The sequence below is a fragment of the Typopeltis vanoorti genome, chromosome 22 (genome assembly GCF_054136105.1).
Source record: "Typopeltis vanoorti isolate ZY-2024b chromosome 22, IOZ_Tvanoo_1.0, whole genome shotgun sequence".
In the NCBI taxonomy this organism is placed as follows: Eukaryota; Metazoa; Arthropoda; class Arachnida; order Uropygi; family Thelyphonidae; genus Typopeltis; species Typopeltis vanoorti.
Window position 1 is genome coordinate 80,310,473 of NC_143570.1, and position 19,817 is coordinate 80,330,289.

General features: G+C 34.3%; 1 protein-coding gene across 5 annotated transcripts in view; it reads left to right on the forward strand.

Moving 5' to 3' along the window:
• Positions 1–1,598: 1,598 nt before the first annotated feature.
• ebi (transducin beta like ebi) overlaps positions 1,599–19,817 on the forward strand; it is a 253,321-nt gene continuing 235,102 nt past the window's right edge. For 3 of the 5 annotated variants that reach the window (XM_090412345.1, XM_090412347.1, XM_090412346.1), the window contains exon 1: positions 1,600–2,120. The gene's annotated coding sequence lies outside the window, so the exon portion shown is untranslated. Of the gene's footprint in view, positions 2,121–2,532; positions 2,653–19,817 lie in introns of those variants that run through there. The other 2 variants (XM_090412349.1, XM_090412348.1) reach the window with 2 other exon arrangements.

The window sequence follows — 19,817 nt, forward strand, 5'->3', positions numbered from 1 at the left end:
AGATCAGGTTTTTAATCCTATGCAGAAGTGAATCGGCGTTTGTGTGCAGCACATTCGTAGTGGCAGTTGTTAATAAAGTCATCTTCTTTTCTAAGCTCGAAATTAAATCGTCGATTTTTTCTTTGAGTCAATTGCTAGAAATAAGCCAACAGATTCTTGTAGAGAGGTTGTTAATTTTGTCCAATTGATGGTTTGGACCCTATTTGAGATATTTTCATGTTGTAAGCCCAGTTGGAGTAAAATTGGGTTGTGGTCAGAGCTGAGGTCGTTCGTCACACTTATTTGGTATTGCTGTGCAATATTTTGTAGTATCGCTATGCCAAAGACATCAGGAAGTCCTTCCACATTGTAGTATGTGGGTTCCAGAGGTCCTTTGATTACTGTGTTCCTGGCAGCAGCAAAGTCGTTGAGTATTCTGTTCCGATTTGTAGTTCTGCTGTTCCAGGGTGTGTGTGTGCTTAGCATTCAGGTCTCCTGCTACTTAACACTGCTTCGTCTGTGTCTGGAATTTCAGTGAAGTATGCTTCCAGTAACTGTTTATTTGGAGAGTTATATGTTGATTATATTTGCAGGTTCACTTATGAAAAATACAAAGCTCTGACGTCTGATTGCTTTGGTTTTCAATGGGAGTTCTTGTTCCCTTAAGGTTTACCTGGTCTTTGAAGAGACCCAACCCATTCGAAATAGCTGTGAACTCACTGAAACCTTTATCAAAACGCACCAATAGAAGGTGAATATACGGATGGCTTGGGAAGTGCGCGTGTCTTTTAAGTATTGCAACCTAAGGCAATTCTGATGCCGAAGATTATATTCTCATAAGCTCACTGTTCAAAATTTCGAAACTTCCAAAGTTTCTACATATATTCAGATTTAAAATAATGTTGGATGTTTAATATTCACTATTTCTATATATTTTACATCACTGAAATGAAGCCGTATGGCACTTTCTTTGATAATTACTAATTTTATGTTTAATTATTTATTTTTTGAGAATTTCTGAAAAGTCATAATAAACTATGGGGTTGATGCTAATGGCAAATATCGCATTCTCTACAAAAATATACGTAATAATGATGAAATATCTCCAGCCGTTATGAAATAAAATCATTTAAAGAATACTTATTTAGCCGTTGTCATCATGTTGCCTGTTTTTGACGATGGAAGAGGAGTTACTGCAAAAGTAAATATAATAATTGTTATACAGTCTGTTGACTCTATGGATGTTACCTAATAATAATTTTTCTCAGCTAAGCTAACGCCTTTTTTTTTCTCCTTTCTTTTAATCTGGCTTCTGAGATAAATTTATTTTTCTGATTAACAAATTTAAAGAAAAACTAAGTGGATTCGCGACGACTCCTGTCGACAGACATGCATTATATATATAGGGTGATTTCAAAAAATGGTTTTTTTTAAAAAAAAAAAAAAAAGCAATATGCATCTTGCGTTCATTTATTAGCATGTTAATGCTGTGATATTGGAAACGAGTAATTTTGTCCAGATCTATTTAAGACTGTGTTACCCATGGAACCTTTGTTGAATCTGCAGTTTTTCTGTTTCGTTTATGATTATTATTTAAAACGAAGTTTATTTCGCAAGTACAACGATAATGTTTATTGTATTCTTCCGCCACATGGTGTTTGTGCATCTTAGTCGTCGTGTCATCTGCCCTTCAGAAATAAAGTGATGTTATTGAATATCAGAGGGTGGTTTTGACGACTGCAACTTTTATTATACGTTTCATTTTAATAGCGTATAGTTATTTACACTTTTTTTGTTTTTCCATTTAAACAAATATCATAGTTAAACAAATATAACGTAATACTTGAAACTTCTTATGCTCTTGCGTAAAGAGTAAATTAAGTTCGTTATTGTAAAAATGTTTCCCAGTGATCTGCAGCCCTATTGATATACATAATATGGACCATGTAACATTATTTTAAGTAACCGTTATGATCCAAATTACTTTTTATAATATACGAGAAGGGCATTGACCTAAATGACGCCGATGTATAGGACTGAAATACGATTTGCACCGCTGCTTTTATGTCTTCATTCTGTGTCGTGTATGTAGTGACGCCTGGAATAGTTCTTTATCAAACTGGATAATAATATAAGTTAAGGTAAATATATATTTGATTTCCTTTTGGTAGTGAAAATCGCATAATTCTCAACAATGTTCAAGTTTTTTTTTTTTTTTTATGACCATTACACTGCGATTTTGATGTTTGTGTTCCTTCAAATAAATGTCCTCTGTTGGCTGTCATTATGTTCGCTGTAGTCGCCATTTCTCAATGCATTCAAAATACAAAAGTTATTTATCGTTAATTATAAACTTTTTACCATTTTTTTAAGTGGTCCACGCTATAGTTTATTCCTTTTTGAGCCAGCATGCGATGTACTAAAAAATATGCTTGGTTCTTGGAATAGGAAATTAGTTCATGAATTATATTTACTTTTGATATACTAAGCCTAACAGCATGTGTGATAATTGGGTATCACTTACAGGAGTGATAATAGAAAAAAAAGTAATACACATATATTTTGCTGAAGATGTCTTATGTTCAAAATGGAACATATAACTTTCAATGGTTATTGCTCAAGAGAAAAAAAATCTGTTCATGTTTACCGAAGTTGAGTTTTAAGCGTGCGAAGGTAAATTTAGTAAGGGCAATCACAATTCTTAACATTATTTAGATGTTTATTATTTTATCATTTTTTGATATCGTTTTGATATTGAAACAATGATACGCGGTTTGAAAACAGTATAATTCTATAATGAAACGATTGCGATAACACATTTTTAATGCTGAAACTTTGCTAATTTTGGCACAACATTTTTTTTTTTTTTTTTCAGAATATTTGAAAATCGTTGCGTTCGCTAGTACTAAGGAGATTATTTGTTCTCAAAGTTTTGTAGTCTTCATAGACGTTTAATTTTCAACACGCTTTCCAATTTTTTATTTATTATTATTATTTTTTTCATTTTGACATGACATGCAAATATATAGCATCAGTCAGAGACACATGTAACGAAAACGGGCCATTTCTGACCTCAGTATAACTTAATCTTGGGTTGCTAACGTGAATGCGAAGTCAGGAACCACTGCAACTATTGAAATTTTAGTACGCACAGGTTTTACTATGAAAGCCACATGCAGTAAATAAAATGTCTTTATCATAAGATTTAAGTTACTAATCATACTCCGTGCAGAACTTCTTTATTCTAAGATGTTCCACTCCTCCTACCCAGGATGACCACCCAGCAAAAATATTTTGTACTAACTTATGCAGGAAAAAGGTACTAGATCTGAAAAAAAAGTACTAAATTTTTATTTGCTTTCGTTTCACTCTGTTTAGGACATTTTACGATATTACTACCTAATCATCATAGATTAACTCAATGTAAAACCGCTAAATTAACACGTGTACAACAAATATAAAAGAAAAAAAAGTTAAAACTCACCTTACTGTAGTCATCTATGAGTCCAAGAGCTGCAGTTGTCAATCATCATAACAGAAGTCCCCATTGTAACTCTAGCACTTCACTGTATTAATTTACCAGTGTTTAAAATAATGTAACATTAAATTTTCAGCTATTTAATATGCTACTTATATATATATTTACATATATATATATATATATATATATATACAGGAGTTCTCACCCACAAGAAAAACACTGGAAGTATTTATTCATTATTTTTATGAGATTTTGCTAAATTAATTAACTCTTCAGAAATAGTAAAATCTGCAGCTGATGAATGTTTTAATTTGGTCAAAAGGAGGCCATTTATCAAAGAGTTTTTTTTTTTTTTTTTCTTTGAGATTTCATTGTGTGAATCTACAGCCAAAGCAATTTTTATGAAATAGTTACATTTAGTTCATCCACACTATATTTTCTTAGCAATTTCACTGTCAGGAGCAGTTGTTTTCAATAAAGTTGGAAGAGTATCCATAAGCCACATAAGCAGATTGTGTTGGCATCCAGGGCCATTCCGTGGGTTTGCGCCGCCTGAGTGCAAAATTTTTGTATCCCCTTCCATTAAAAATTAAAGGATCTTGAAGTACAATAACACGTCATGAATCATTTTATTATACAGCACATTAAGAGGAATGTATATTAAAATAAAGAAAAAACACAAATAGTAAAAAAAACAACTTATTTTTATATAATAAACAAACATACTCCTATAATGTAAAATGGAACACAACAAGAAAAGAAGAAGAGACTCTCAGAATAACTCAGTGTGCAATAGAACATAGGATTTGTAATATCAGTAAAATGGAACATGCTAGAAACATGAAACTAAGAAAGAGATCAGGCATAAAAGATATGGTAACTGCAGTATATGAAAGCAGGATGAGATGGGCAGGTCACATAGCCAGACTCAGGGATAACAGATGGACATTAGAATATTCAACTGGCAACAAGAATAAAGAGAAAACCAGGAAGACCACCTACAAGATGAGAAGACTAGTGAAATCAATGGGTATATAACGTGGAAGAGAGAGGCTCAAGATCAAGATCGTTGAAGGCATCTTTGTGACCTGCACTCATGGAGAAATCCTGAGTTAAACACAGGTCCATCAAGAAGAAAACTCAAGAAACTGATAGAATGTTTGTTCAGTGTGCTGAGAGCAGTGATTAAAGTAAGTTGTGTTGAAGCTCGTACCATTTATTTAACTACCCAGCGACTCAGCCCCTCACTGAAATCTCTCGCATTCGAAGGTGACAAATATGCACAAACAGTTCAGTGTGTTATTTATTCCCTATTTTTTTATGAATGTGTTTGATTATACTGTCCCTGAATTGTGCCACCTGGGTTCTTTGCGCCCTGGTACAGAAGGGGGGCCTGTCTGCATCATATGCACATAATCTTAATTCTGCCTCTTTAATTTTTTTTTCCAACTGGTATTTGGAATTGGATTTAAACAATGAGATTATACCTAGTGTGCTTCTTTTAGATTCTACATTCTGCTAGTGTTTTGGAGTGTTTGCATAATGAATCAATAGACATTTGCTACCATTAATGCTTATATCACAAATTTTACAAAAGCAGTGTGTTGTTTACTTTTACCTTAACTGATCCAGGATCCTCTAACCATTCTTCTTTGAATTTTTGCTTATATGATTTTTTCATCTTTTTAGATGAACCTTGGAAATCTGAATTTGAAACATAACTATTATCACTTTCTTTTTTTATCTGAATTACCTGTGTCAGAAGTGGTTTCTTGTGAGTGGGAAGGACTGGCATTGAGATCTTCACTTTCAATGGCTCGTTTATGTACTTTACTGACTGATGCACTACACATTTTCCCCTGAGATTTAGAATCAAATTTAAATTTAGAAAGTTTTTCTTGGCACTTGCCCATGTTTAACAGGAAAATCTAAATAATATTTTTGATGAAGAATTAAACAAGTTTTTGTTAATAAAATTAATAAAAACACTGAATTTCTTATAACTTGCGAGAAGTGTTTGAACAGCAAAGAATATATTTTCGTTGGCTAATGCCAACTCAGATTGCATGAGTAAGGGTTCGGGGAGGGGGGGGGGGGAGAGAAGACTAGCGAACAGTGAGAGAGGTAGGAAAATAAAAGAGAAATCATATTCTTGTGCCACTGAATGTGACATATGGAGAGGTGGGAGAAGAGAAAAATATTAAAATCATATGTCTAACTCTCATGTTGTTGCTATTATTATTATTATTATTCGGAAGGGAAAAAAAGCACTAGATCTGTTGGTGAATGTACTAGAACTAAAAATTTATAAAAAGTAGTAGATCTAGTACAAAAGTACTAGTGGTAGTCACCCTGCTCCTACCCTTCCTTCATTTGGCATATGCTGGTTAGTCTGAGGTTTTCATTTTAAGTTGAGGGATCAAAGGAATGGATGTGCTATTGAAGTTAGGATATTTTTCCTGTGGTAAATAGTAATGAAACTGCCAATGATTACTTGCAAGTTAAATCTTTTTTTTTTTTTTAATAGTGAGCTATCTTGGGGTGGTCGACAACAAAATATCACATGGCGACCTTTATTAAGAGGAGCAGAGGTATTAGAAGAACCGTTAAAGTTGTTACAAATTAATAATGAGAGTCTCTGATGAAGTGTTTGTACCCTTTCCATACTGATTCAAAAATTTTAAATTGCCCTACTATTTTCACATTATGCCATTTTTCACTGTTCTGAGTTAATCCTTAAGATTTTAGCTACTCAGATGAAGGAGTTTATAAGTCTTCAAAAGACTTAAATAAGAGCGAGAAAGAGAGAGAGAGGAATAGAAAAAGGAGGAATACTGAAGTTGTACTTTCAATTAGACTCCTGTGACCAGTGGTTTCCCACAAGTGCTACAGTGTTAGGGACAGTGGTGTGTTTTAAGAATGATACTGATTATGAAATTAAAATTTAATACAAAAATTTGAAATGTTGAAGGGTAGTTAACGATGACAGCCAACTTCTAATTCTTTAATGATTTAAATAAGATTTCATTAGTCTGAGACATAGCAATTAAGATTTAAAAAATTTTAATTGCTATTTTAAAAAATTACTGGGAGAAAGACTAAATTTAGAATCATTCTGGGATCAAGGATACTGGCTGTAAAGACGTCTAATTGAGATCTTTATAGTCAGTATGTCACTGAAAACAATTTTGCAATATGTTAGATTTTATATTAATCATATATCAGAGATGATAGAAACTGTATAGAGTGGCTTTCATAAGATAAATTTTTGTGACTTTTGTTAAATTATGCGAAGTATGTGTAAATACTATTGGTGGTCGGCGGTAGATGGCATTGGTGTAGTTGCGGTCAGTTGGTGATTGAATAGTAGAGATGGAGTTGTAGAGCAGGTGCCCTTCCTCGATGAGTCCTTGGACTCCCAGGTGGTGTCAAATAATAATAATAGTATGCATTAGAGCCTCTGTGGCTCATTCAGTATAGACAAAGCCTTTGGTCAGAAAGACCTGGGTTTGATTCCTGTCTATGACATGAGGAACCTTTATCTGGTTTCTTTCGACTAAAGGTGAGTTAGCCTGCTCATATGGAGGTAGAGGGTTTTTCACTTAAACTTAGGGTTTTTTTGTCCCTCAGAACAGGAAACCCTGTGCGTGCACGCACACACACACACAGATTTACAGCCATGAATACTTACGACAATGTGGAAGAGATATGATCCTCACCACATGTCATTAAGCTCATAGGTAACCACGAGTGGTTAACTATTGGCTCCCTTGAATGGGGATACTATGCATTCTCATCTTATACGTTCATTCAGTACTATCAAAAACATAAAGTGTATATAAGTACGCTAGTATTAGGAACGATATAAAGTCACCGCTAAAGTAGATGTTGCAACTATTGAAGCTGATGCTTGCTAATGGGAGAAATGCTAATGTTCTTACTTGATTTATTAGCAAAGCCCCAGTGGCAAAGAGCTATAAAATAATGCAGGTAAGAACAATGAAGAAAAACAGAAAGTGTAGATAAGTTGATATGTTTGTCTAGAAAACTTGTATTTTAGTTTGTATATTCAAAAAAAAAAAAAAAAAGTATAATTTTGCCTTATCTGTGCATCATGACAACAGACTCATGAAACAAAATGAAAGAAAAGAAACATGTGAAAAGATGAAAGAAACAAATGTTTTATTATTATTATTTCTTGACACCTCCAAGGAGTCCAAAGAGTCATCAAGGGAGGACACCAACTTTACAACTCTGTCTCCACCATTACAAACTATTACTACCATCATCATCTACATCAATGCCATCTACTGCCTGTCACCACTAGTATTTTTGTCTGTAAAATTGTGTGTGTTCTGAAGGTTTGGGATGATAACGTTCTTTTAATTCAAGTAATGGTGGATTTAATGCACTGTGTGCGAATAATGTTATAAGGAACTTATAACATATTTCACACTCAGTGCCCTTGTGCATATTCCACGCATGCTTGAATGCTGTGAGAATAGTCATACATGTGCAACTCGAATATGCTTTAATTCTTATTTGAGAAGGTTATTCTTTTTGAAGAAGTTAGGACTGGTTTAAGGTCATAATTAGCGTATCCACTCTCCAGCCAAAAGGCAGCAGGTTTGAATCCCACCTTGGGCATGGATGTTTGTGAAAATACTAATGGTGGTGATGGGCAGTAGATGAAGTGGTTTGCTGTGGTTGGTGGGTTGAGTGGTGGAGATGGAGAGTTGTAGAGTAGATGCCCTCCCTCGATGAGTCTTTGGACTCCTTGGAGGTATCACGTAATAATAATATAATAATTATTATCATCACACCTTTCATGGAGTCAGCAGACTCATTGTGGGAGGTTCAATCCACTGACAACATATTTATCACATTCAACCTTAAAATCTTTAACACTCCTTGCATTTATGATATGTTCTGGTGATATGTTCCTTTCACTCAGATTTTCCATATAAAAAATCTACTCCTCACACCCTTCTTCACCACACTCTTACATAACTTCAAGGGATACCTTCAGATTCTTCACCCCCTCCCCCTTATGTTTTCTTTATGAAACTCTCAGTATTAATCCAATAAAATCTCTTAACTAACATAAATATCTTTATAAATCATATCATCTCTTTTCCTCCTGTCCACTAAACCTTGTAATTTACATTCCTTTAACCTTTCATCATAGCCAACATTCTAGAATCCTGATATTGTCTTAGTCACTCATCTCTGGACCTGCTCCAATGTTTCAGCATTATAGTCAAAATTAGATGACCAAATCTGAGCACAATAGGCCAAGTGTGGCCTGACAAATGCTTTATACAGTGCCACAACCACCTTGTTATCTTTACATGTCAGTGTACTCATCATAATAGCAGTATGATGTGCAGTCGTTTGTTGAGAAATCCTGGGAATATAACAAAGGTCTGTATTTACGTTTTGTAGACCTGCAAAAGGCATATGACAAGTTGCCAAGAGAAAAACTGTTCAAAACGCTACAGTTATATGGTATCAATAGGGCATTATATCAAGCAATGCTTAGTCTTTATTTGAGCTGTAAGTCAGCAGTTAGAATTAAAGGAAGTACAGGAAAATGGTTTGATGTTAAATCTGGTATTAGACAAGGATGCACATTATCCTCTCTGTTATTCATTATCTATATGGATCACATTATGAAGGAAAGTAGTATTAAACCTGATATCAAAATTGGATATGAGGATGTTAATGTCAGCTCTGCTTTATGCAGATGATGTTATACTTCTAAATATATCTGCTACAAGTTTGCAAGATTCCCTGACTGTTGTAATAGATATGGTATGAAGGTCAGCAATAAAAAGACAAAGACAATGAAAATAGGCAGAAGCATTGAAAATATCAACTGCATTGTGAATGGAGAACCTATGAAACAAGTAAAAGATTTCAGTTACTTAGGCACAATTTTTAGTGAAGACCGTAAATTAAATATGGAAATAGACAGCAGAATGAATCATTATGGTAGGAAGTCATCTGGAATAAGAGAGAAATTAATCAAAACGCTAAATTAGCTGTATACAAGACAGTGTTCAAACTAATTTTAACTTATGGATCTGAAAGCTGGATTAGAAATAAAACACTTACCAAAGACTAGAGACCACATATATGAGAGTCCTAAGAAAGATTAGGGTTGTGAACAGATGGCACCAGTGGTAATATTATTTTATTTTATTTTTTTATTTTTATTATTTGACACCTCCAGGGAGCCAAAGACTCATCGAGGGAGGGCACTTGCTATACAACTCTGTCTCCACCACCCAATCCACCAACTCCATTACCACCGACCACCACTACACTTCCAGAAACAATCACAAACATCCATGCCCACAGCGGGATTTGAACCTGCAGCCTTTTTGCTGGAGAGCGGATACGCTAACCACTCAGCCAACCACGCCGGATATAAGGATACCACGAAACTATAAGGAAAGAACTTGACAACATTGTTAGCATCCAAGAATATGTTAGCAGAGCTAATCTCAGGTGATATGGTCACTTAAAGAATGGGAGGAAAGATTAGGAAAACAAGTGTTCTTTGCCAGGTTGGCAGGAAAAAGATCCAGATGAAGACCAAGATATTAGTGGATTTATACAGAAAAAATTGCCTTAGAAGGCAGAAATATAAGATCTGATAATGTTAAAGTCTTGACAGATAACAGATTGATTTGGAGCAAAATTGTTGATAGGATGTTAGTAATGATGTAAGTTCTTCATATAGTACAGTGGTTCTTAACCTGGCTGGTAGCATACCCCCCCCCCCCCTGAGGATGCTGTGAGTGCTGAGGTGGGTGGTAAGTGATTAGGGTGTGCTGAGGGGGACGGTAAGCATTATAATACTATTAATATAATAATGAACTTGAGACTTCGTTTGTCGAACATTGAACCTGATATCGAAAAATTAACAGGATCTCATCAGGCTCAGGGTAGCCATTAATGATTTGCTTATTAAATGTAAATACAGTAAGTTTACATTTTTTTTGAGTAAAAATTAATTTGTATCAAATTTGCTAATTTTTAATTAATTATTAGTTCAAATATGTTGATAATTTAGGTTTGCTTAATAATATATTATAATTATCTTATTGAGTCATTAACCTTGTGCATAGGGGCTCTACGCCATACAAATATGAGCAGGGAGTTCCAGACCATACAGATAATTAAAAGGGGGGCACCATGAAAAAAAGGTTAACATACACTGTTTTAGTACTATCATAATATCCTGTACACCCCTTTAGGTACATATGATGATGATTAAACAGTAAAGGATCAAAAACCGAGTCCTGGACACACCACTGGTTACTAACCAGTGGTGTGTCCAGGATTATGTTCTTGAATTGGTAACCCCACTGGTTACCATTTAAAAGAATCCTAGACACAATTGGAGTCTAGTATTCTGTTCTTGGTCCCTTGCTATTTATCTTACAAGCTTGCAGAAGATTGAATCAGAGAGCCAATCTCTGATCTATTTAACCATGTTCTCCAGTTTTACCAGGAACTCTTATACTACATCTTTTAACCAATAGAATATGCATTCCCATCCTGTGCAGCTTTTAAACCAACCTATCAAGAAGTAACCTATCAAATGATTCTGCGACATCCAAGAATGCCACTATATTTGAATCCCCCTTATCTGATACGCTTGTTACCTTATCATAAAATCAATTATTAAATTGCCCAAACAAAATCCATCTTTTATAAATGCTTGTGTGGAGAAAGAGAACAGAGCTGTTGCCCTTTACAATTCATGTATTTGGGCTATCAACATAAGCAAAAGAACGAAGTCCTAGTGGCCTAAAAGGGGGGAAAAAATGTAGTTACAGATATTCAGAAAATAACAGGACTTCTTTTGTCATGTGAAGAAAATCAAGTGAGACTTAAATTTAAGTCATTGCATTTCATCTTAGATATATTTATGCTAGTATCTTCATGACAGATATACAAAAAACTGTTAGAAAAAGAAATAAGAGCAGTATGAAATACAAATTTTTTCCCTTCATTTCGCAATGATAATATTTCAGTGGTGTTTGTGACAGTTAAAATTGAGAAGTTAATTATTAATTTCATGAGATTCATTATTTGATTTGCTGTAGTTTGCATAAACAAGATTATTATTATTATTATGTGACACTGCCAGGGAGTCCAAAGATTGTGTGTGTGAGAGAGAGAGAGAGAGAGAAGACTACACATGAAAGATCACTAGATCCATTACACTACAGTGCCATGTGTGGACACTGTAGTTAAGTGATTAAGGAGAAAGAAGTGATTTAATTAATATGTTTCTTGAAGAGTTATGGATTGTACTCATTGGGGGAAAATGATTTGGCTGCGAGAGGTTACGTGTTACCAGCCCATAATGTCCCAAATGTTCTTTGGTTTGGATTTTTGTATGTGGGCTTGTTTTTCTATATGGCCCTTCTGGCTACATAATTTTTATATACACCCAGATATTTTTCATTAGGATGAATGTCTTTTGCAGATCTCACACATGAGTCAAGTTCCATGATGATTTTAAAGGTGACTTAAATGACATATTTTCAAAGTATATTTGTGAATTATCAAAATCATTTACCAAGCTATTAAAAGTTTAAAATTCCAAAAGTTTCATCGCTAATAAAGACAACAGCATAGCCTTTCTTAATACTGATGACTATAACCAAACAATAAAATAATTGTTATTTGTGACATAGAAACATATACTGAACATGTTTGTGTTTTTGTGACAGAAACATAAATACAGCCAGAGTTAAGGGAAATTTGACAGTGGTGACTCATAAAACAAATTGAGTGGCCTAATTAAAAATAAGATTCATTGGAATGAAAAATTTAAAAAGAAGCTCATCTCCTCGCTCTGTGCTTATATAGCACTAAAATTTATTAATCAGTTGTTCCTGCATGTCCCATTGTTTATGATATCGTCTCTTTTATTTACCTGTTCTCCAGTTTTGCCAGGAACTCTTATACTACATCTTTTATTTAACAAAATCCTATGGATTTGGTCAGAGAACTCAACAAATATAAAATAAAAAAAAATAATAATAAAACATTTTTTTAAAAAAGTAAAAAGTTCAACGTTCACAGCCTTGATGTGATTGGCTCTCTCTTATTATTATTATTCCTGATACCTCCAAGGAGTCCGAAGACTCATCGCGGGAGGACACCTACAACTGTCTCATCCACTACACTGAACCTCTACCACGAATCATCTCCATCAACGCCATCTACCGCCCACCTCCACCACCACAACAACAACTAGTATTTTTTGTCTGTAAATTGCGTGTGTTCTGAAGGACCGATTTGTCTGTATGCGGGAGAAAAAACCCTGCTACCTCCGTATGAGATCGGCTAACTCACCTTCGATTGAAATCATCCAGATAAAGATCCCTTCCGTCGCAACGAGAATCGAACTTAGGCCTATTCCAATCGAAGGGCGCAATGTACCATCGTTCTTCCAATTGTGCTACAGAGGCAAGAGCTGTCACATTAAGAAAACTGGCATTATCCCACCTTGATATTGGCTTAATGCAAACTTCAAGTGGAGGAACAGTTAGCAATGGACTGCCTATTGCCGCAGCAGTATGAAGAGTTAGCCTTGCAAGAAGCCACTTTTAACACCAGTTGTTTAGTGGGACTTTTTTTCATGGTATCTCATACTTCAGTGAAAAATGGCTAATGGCATACTGGTTTTCTGCATATTGTGACATACACAGGAAACTAGGGTATATCAGTTACTATAATTGTTATTTATGACACAGAAACATACACAGAACATTCCAATACAGAAAACTGGTGTGATCTAACAATTATGCCATTGAACACTATTTGAAGATAAAATAAACAGCAACAAAACCTTTCACAATGACTAATGCCAAATGACTATATAAAAAAATTATTTAAAAAAATATTGATTAAAAACAACTGGTTCGTGATAAATCCTGCCTACTCCTGTGATTTCATATACTTGTGCTGATGCATTATTCTCTTGTTTGTTACTTTTGTAAATATTTATACTCCTGATAATAAACTAATAATAGACCTGTAACTTTTGATATTTTCCTTTTCACTTTTCTTGTAAATATTATTATATCATTCCATGAATCTGATATTTTATTTTATTTATATGGTTCCACCCATGAAAGGCTATTAGTAAACCTGTAGTACATTTGTACTGTGGTAGGCTAAATATATATATATTTTTTCAATTTTTATCAATTTTATATATATATATATATATATATATATATATATATTTTGTAATTTTTTATTTATTTTTAATTAGTCTGGAAATCCTACTCTAGAGACCAAGCATGAAACTTTTTCAAGCCTCTTCAGGCCTCTAATAAGTGGTTTAAACAAGGTGTGAAAGGAATCAGCCACTATTCTTCTTCCAAATTTCAGTAGTTCCACTTAATGTTAAAGATAAAAGTTTAAAGATACCAAGAAATTATATTCTTGGTTTTAATCCTTCCAATTATGCACAGCATAATAGGAAGGGCCACTATCCAGGCAGGTTTCGACCTTTATAAAGGTTTCATAAAGACCTAGGAGAGATACCAAGGTTGAAGTAGCTAAGACGTGAATATACTTCACATGCAAAACATTGTTTTTCTTCCTTGGTAAAAGGATTAAAACCAAGAATATAATTTCTTGGTATATTTAACGTATGATATGCCCAAGATAAAAAATTTTCTACATAGTTCCACTTAAATGCCATCTTCTACAGGAGCTCTTTTCTGCACTTCATTTGTTTTTAAAAGACTATCTCAACTTTTGTCACATCCAGTTTTCAAATCCATACAAGTTAAAGATTGCCTCTAAATTTCCTCCTTAGTCACTACAAGTTTGGAATTCATAATATTCCTTAATTCTGTTTGTCATTCTTCCGAGCAACATTTTTTTTTTTTTTTCCTGTTGGCAAATCTCTTCTCGTAACTTTTCAGATTTTTTGTATTTTTAATGGTTTATTTTATTTTTCTGGTATTAAAAGATTGGATTTCATGCAAGTTGTTCTTTTCCTTATTTTTGTTTTGCATATTTCCAAGTACTACTGAGTGTTTTATAATCTTTCTTTTTATTGCTCTACATTTTCTTAATGTCTAAAGTTTCTTTTTAAAGTTTGTTACTTCTTAATATAGAGAACCTTCAAATAAGAAAATCAGACAGCAAAGAGGGAGGAGACCTAAATGCCATTAATCAAAAACCAAGCCTGGCCTGGCCTGGTTAGCTGAGTTGTTGGCATATCGATTTTCAAATCAAGAAGCTGCAGGTTCAAATCCTGTGGGAAAGGAAATATGTGATTGTCATTAGATAGGAGATAAATGTCCCCATTTATTGGAAGCTTGAAATAGTTCCATGTGTGGGCTCTGAAGCAGGGTTTTGGACTATGGCAAAAAAAAATAAAATAAAATAATAATAATAAATAAAAAATATATGGGGAAATAATTTTATCTAGCTCTCATCCATGAATGGTTTTCCAATCCATGGATTTTTTCCTCTTATTTTTTATTGATTTATATATATATATATATATATATATATATAAGAGATACCAAGCAATTTTAAAATAAAACTTGGTTTTAATTCTATTTCCCAAGTAAGTCAAGTTTGCACCTGCACGTAGTGCAAGTCTGGGCGATTCTGCACGTAGTGCAAGTCCAGGCATCTCGTGGTAAAGGTGGAGTAAACTTTGATCACTATCCTGGGTATTTACTCTTAATGAAAAGCATATCCCCTAGCAGAGATGTATGATGCTATACATTAAAGGCAAGGGCCAATATCCAGACCGGTTTCGACCTTTATTGAGGTCTCATCAGTGTGAGCCAGGCTTAAGAACTGCTTGGGAAATAGGATTAAAACTAAGTTTTATTTTAAAATTGCTTGGTATCTGTAATATATAACATACCCAAGGTAAAAAATTTCTACATATATAAATAAATAAATAAAATATATATATATTTTATTTATTTATCTCATCTCATCTTCCTTATACCCTCTTTTACCTTGCGGTGTCGAGGGTCCATTGATCATCGGACCTCACTCCGTTTACAGGATAAGGTGGTCAGCCTTATGCCCCGGTGTATCCTATGGCCTGTAGTGTTGAGTTCTCAAGGCCAGTTTGCCTGCTTTGCGGGATGAAAAACCCCAGAATAAACTGGGGGAAAAAACCCTGCTGTCCACGCCCAAGACTGGCTAACTTGGCTATGGCTGAGGAAGATCCTTCAGCTCCTCACGTCACCAACGGGAATTGAACCTAGGACACTCCTTCCCCAGGCATATGGTTGCAAAGCGCATAGCCACTAGGCTAGCCCTGCGGACTTATTTATTTATTTATTATTTTCTTTTAATTAATTTTTTTTTTTATTGTCATAGTCCAAAACCCTGTTTCAGAGACCATGGAACTTTTTCAAACCTCCAATAAATGGGGACATTCATCTCCTATCTAATGACAATCACAAATTTCCTTTCCCACAGGATTCGAACCTGCAGCTTCTTGATTTGAGAATGGATATGCCAACAACTCAGCTAACCAGGCCAGGCTTGGTTTTTGATTAATGGTATTTAGGTCTCCTTCCTCTTTGTGTCTGATTTTCTTATTTGAAGGTTCTCTATTAAAGCATCTTAATATATATTTCTAGTTATACATTTTCTAGGTTTATTGCATTGAACTTCTATTTAATTAGTTTATTTTATTCCCATTTATTTTATTTTATTTTATTTTATTTTTATTAATTATTTTAGATCTGACCATTCTGAGGTCACTTCTTCTATTAAAATTGTTTACAAACAAATTAACAAATATATTTTACAGTATATTTGTTATTATAAAATCTACTTCATTACAGGTCTGGCTATTAGAACTTCTCCATGCTCATTTGCAATTTTTTTTTTTTATTAAAGAGTGTATTAATAATAAAGAGTGTGTTCTCTACAGTAAATTCCAGCAGTCTTTCTCCTCTTTCATTTCTCTTCTCTAATCTGAACCTCCCCTAAAAATTTGTTGTTATTGTTTTTGTTTGTTTTGCCATTTAAGCTCCTTATGCTATGTTTATTATACACATCAACCCCCCCCCCCCCCCACACACACAAACTCTCTTTCACACACACACGCATCTACACATATTTAAAAGTAAAAGGTCTCAAGATGTAGCATAGACAAGTGATTAGAGAGAAGAAAATCTGTTAACATGTTTCTTTAAGAGTTGTAGGTTCTATTCTTTGAGGGAAATGGTATGAGGAAGACTGTTCTAAATGACCGAGGTACGTGGAATGAAGGAAGAGGATGAGAAGTTGATTCATTCAGTTTGGAGTTGAACTGCATTTTGATATTATCAACAGCTGCCCATGATTGTATCTAATTACAAAAATTGGAGGAATGGTGTTGGCCATTTCATTGGAGAAGTGGAAATTCATGAAAAAGCTATGGAAAACACATCATACAGAAACAGAGCATTTATGGGAAAGTGATTGGAGGAAGTCAGTGAGGAAAGAAGGTGGTAGTCATCTGTTAAGCTAATGGCTCACTTCCGGATGCATTTAAGCATTCTGAAAGAGGTTTTTGGTGCACCACGTCATATGTGAGAAAAACATTTTGAGGTTGTGCAAATTTGGAATTTATATAGTGTTAGGAGTTGAGCATGAGAGGATGTTGTTTGGTACAAAAAAAGAATACCAAGTGTCTTGATTGTGAAGTGGCTGTAGACGATGTGTTTATATAAGGATAAGCTTAATGTGAAAGTAAAAAAGAGAAAACTGATCTTGGTTGGTAAGCAGAATATTACCAAAACTTAAGGAAAATGCAGAATTATTTAAGGGAAATAAGAAGGGATTGTGTTGGTGATATTAAAATTCACTTGATTATCTTCATCCCACTTAAGAATAGCAAGAATTTTTTTCTGTAAATGAAGTTGAAAATTAAAGTGTACTGTCACCAGCAAAATTGTGAATAGGATTCTACGTTAGTGAGATCATCAATGTATAGGAGAAAGAGTGTAGGTGAAAATATAGTCTTGGGATATTCCTGCATGGATGGAAAAGCATATAAGAAGGGCTGTCTGCAATGACACATAAAGAACAACTGGAGAGGAATCCCCTACCGAGGGTAAGAGAGAAAGCAGCTTTTAAGTAGCTTGGTAAGAAGGCTGCAGCGCCAGACTTAGTTGTTTTGAAAATATCAAGAGTGACCACGTGCATTTCTACAAGCTTTTCATGTCCTATGTCCAAAGATGGATGACATTAGTGAGAAGGTCTGCTAAGAATGAAAGTGGCAGAATCCATATTGGTAATCACTGATTAACTGATAGATTTCTAGCTAGTAAAGAAGCTGGTTGTTGATGACCTTCTCCATCACTTTCAAAAGTATTGTGTTGAGGGCAATGGAGTGATAGTTTGATGGCTCACTTTTATCTCCCTTTATTTAGGAACAGGCTGTTAGAATTGGGGAGGAGGGGTTAATTCATATTATCATTTTGCAGTATATAACAATGTGATCTTTAAATCTTCGGTGGCCCTTTGGGTAGAATACACTCCCAGTGTGCTTTGCCCATACTACTTATTCACATCCCTTTGCATTTAAGGCTGTAGACAGAACTGAAGAAATGGAAGGGAATAGCTGGTTTGAATAAAGTATATTTCAAATGCTGGAAATCCTCGTCATAGAAACTGGCAATTTTATATATATATATAGAGAGAGAGAGAGAGAGAGAGACACACAGTCGGGTCTCTTTTTATGCAGTAATATGTTCCACAGAAAACCGCATATAAAAAATCGTACAAAAAAGACCTAACTTACATTGAAAAATTAGGGATAAATTCCACACTTTTCTAAAACCGCATAAAACCGAAGCAATGAATTAAAATAAACCTAAAATCGCATAAAAAAGTTTATAAAAATTCAGGAAAATGAGAATGCTAAGTTTGTTTTAAAGCTTTATTCATTTAATTTTATTGAAAAGTGATAATTTTTTTTTTTACATTTTGTCATCAGAATTATTGTCGCTAATAGACAATATTCGACAACGTTTGCGAACTGGTGCAAAATCACTTTCATCACCAGAAGAGATAGTCAGCACATCAGATCTGTATGGTAAATTCTTCACGAACAGAATTAGCTTCACCCTCGTTCTGTACTGATTTTTTTTCTTCTGACAGTGTAATCAGTGATTAAACTTTGCGATGATGATTTTATTAATTTTTTATACAGCTTGCGATATCCAGACATACAGTTCTTCAGCTCACGTTGGAATTTAAAGGCTCGTTCAGAATTTGTGTCATTAACAAGAAAATGATTTTCCAATTTACTTTACTGCACAGTTCAAGATCTTCTCGAATTATATTTGCCGTGAGGGGGGGGGACAGGTTTTTCTTCCGCTTCACAATCGTTTTCTGGGTCTTCGATGATATCTAAAGTTAATCGATATCCAATAATATCATCATCACTTAAGGCATTATCCACAAGCAATTCGTCTACATCATTCTGGCTAAATGTATCACAACCTTCTCCACCAATTTCCTGTGCCAAAGTAATGATTTCAGCTGATAATATAGATATTTGCATGGTTTGCCATGCAAATATCTACATTATTAGCTGAAATTCACACATTCAGGCCAAGCCGCTTTCCAGCAGACATTTAAAGTTTTGTGGTCTTATTTCAGTGATAGCAAATGCAACATGATTTAAGCAGTCCAAAATAAACATTTTTTTCCAAATGTCAGTTACTGTTAATGATTAATTTTCTAGTTTATCCAATATAAATTGAAAAGTGTGCTTAACATAATATTTTTTAAAAGTAGCAATTACGCCTTGATCTAATGGCTGAATAATGCTTGTTGTATTGGGTGGAAAAACACTATCTGCACATTTGGATGTTCTAAATGTGATGATTTGGTGCATTGTCAACAATTAATAAAATTTAAAATCAAGAGTTTTTTGCTTCATATATGTTTCCACTTCTAGTATACAAAGCAATTATTGAACCATTCAGTAAATACAGCAGTTGTTACCCAGGCCTTTGTATTAGCCATCCAGTGTACTGGTAGCTGTTTTAGATCTTTGTCTTTGTTAGTTTATCGTGCACAAAATCCAAGATCTAACTTTATTGAAGAAATTAGCACAAGTGGAAAGGAACTTGGATTTAACGAACAGAATAATGAAGATGTAAGAAACTTGCTCGATTCCCATTCAGAACAGTTATGCAAGAATGATCTCCTTCAACTAGAAAAACAGCCTGCATATGAAGAAGAAGATAAGGAGTGCAAACAAGAAGCTAACTGCAAAAGAACTTCAGCTAGTTTTTAATCACACTGAGTATGCTAAGGAAATTTTGTTTGATGC